This window comes from Asparagus officinalis, chromosome 1 (assembly GCF_001876935.1).
Source record: "Asparagus officinalis chromosome 1, Aspof.V1, whole genome shotgun sequence".
Lineage (NCBI taxonomy): Eukaryota > Viridiplantae > Streptophyta > Magnoliopsida > Asparagales > Asparagaceae > Asparagus > Asparagus officinalis.
Window position 1 is genome coordinate 12,370,235 of NC_033794.1, and position 2,500 is coordinate 12,372,734.

Sequence of the window (2,500 nt, forward strand, 5' to 3'; positions counted from 1 at the left end):
GGGTAATTCTAATTACTTCCTATTATGTGATAGGTTAGTTATTACTCCTGGTATAGTTATACTGACTATATATACTCTATAATCATATTATCAGGTACGTATATTTGGTGATATTAATACAACACTAGGTCGAGAAATATACTTATACTATATCTAGTATTTATGTAGCTGGAGCTGCGGTAATATCTTCTCTAATGCGTACTGGCTGTTATGAGTAGTTATAGTAGTGTACTTATACGTACAGGTATAGTTAACGGTAGGCTAGTCGGGGTAGGCGAATAGTGTATACTACGTAGCTGTATACTTACAGGTAGTTATAATATATAGTACACTATATATTACTTATATATTGCTAGTATACTTACTAGGGAGTAGTATATAGACACGTAACGACTATAGTCCGGTATAGAGTATGGTGGTATATGGGTAGAGAGGGTATAGATAATATTATGGTATATAGATTAAGGTATTGTACCGGTCTAATATACTCGTAATTACAGATCATAGTGTTGTTAGCATACGTGATTAGGATCGGTAGTGTTTGATTATATCATACAGGTTACGGCCGGACTAGGAACGTGGATAATAGCGTAAGGTACGTAGTACGCGCAGTACGGTACTTATGTTTACTGATATGTAGCCTAGGATAGCAGTCAGTGATTGAATAGTTAGTTACTACCGGTGGTCAACATACAGAGGCATCCTCGTATACATAGTTACGTGGCTGGTATATAATGTCATAAATGATATATGCTTTCTCCTCGCTATAAGCATTGAGAGTCTATATAGCGCGGTACTAGGGTAGTAGCTTGACGGGTATAGCCGTACGTAACGTAATGTCATACCCTACAACTGTAATACTGTATTATGGTATACGCTATGTTATAGGTATACGCCGTAGATATAGATATAGTATATATATATACTGATAGGTAGGTATTGACTAGTATAGTGTACTATATCGTGTATATATGTATATTATGTGATACTATAACGTATCTGATAGTCGTTTAGCTGATTACCAGGTATATATATCAGTACGTAAAGTTATATGTTCGTTAAACGGCTACGGTAGTGGTTACAGTGAGGTATAGTATACACATATAGTACATCTAGCCTAGTGGCGTGTACTAGTAAATAGCTAGGTGAGATATACAATCAACATACTACGGTATATGGTATAATATATGCTATGACCTGCTGGACGGGCTAGTATAGTACTAAGTTATAATATTATACTAACCTACATAGGGTAGTGTATGTTCTATATAGACTGTCCGGCTGTAGTATTCAACTGAGAGTATAGCGGTCAGTATAGTATGTCAGTTATGATAGTACTGAGCTATATATATAAGTGGTATCATATCATATAATAGGTAGTTATAGGATAGGTATTATGACTTAACTGTATCTGTATATTGAAGTTCTAGTATCATAGTACTATAGTACGGTGCAGTTAATATACTGCTACACTGTACGGTGATACCCGTATATACGGGTAGGATTCTACAGGTACTGCTGATATAAGGTACTCATTACAACACGAGCCTATGAGTATTACCATTTCAAGTAGTATATTATTAGTACGAGCTATAGTGATACGTGGGTTGTTAGGATACTAGTAATAGACTAATGTATGTATATACGTGGGTTGATATGGGTTATATGCTACTAGCTGGATATATATACATTAGAGAAGATATCGCGTCACTACAACACATTATGATGTAGTATTGTAATACTACTAGTATCATAGTAACGGGTATTAGGTTTAGATAGTTCTAGTAGCTATAGTATCATAGTATATATATGGTATATGTAGTACGAGCCGTAATATATAATATAGTATTATATATATATATTAGTAATATATCTTATATAAGTGTGTACGGTATATGATGTTAGGTAGTATATATATGATAATACTATAGTAGTATATACAGTATAATATACATCTGGTAGTTAGTATATGTATATGATATGCTGAACATGTAGCTTATTATAGGTATAGTATAGTATATAGTACTAGGTGAACATATATATACTATGCGTGTACTATATCGTTATAGTATTATAGATACTTACTAGTATGTAATATAATAGGCTATAATTTATATTACTGATATATATATAGTGTATTTATAGTAATAGTATAATATATATGCGATTCAATATATATATTATATGTAGTAGTATATATATACATAATAATGTATAATACATTACTAACGTTATATATATATTATATACTATATACTATATATATATATATAAGATACTATAGTATACATATATATATTATATATATATATATATATATATATATATAGGGAGAGGTTCTAATAAAAACCTCCTTAGCCTAAAAACTAAAAACCATTGTGGGCCATTGGATTATTGAAGATCACATGGCTGAGATTAGAGATTAAAGTCAACTAGATAAGGTTATTTTTGTAATTTTGACAGCCACTAAAGAGTAAGAAATAAATGCATGTGCTGTAAT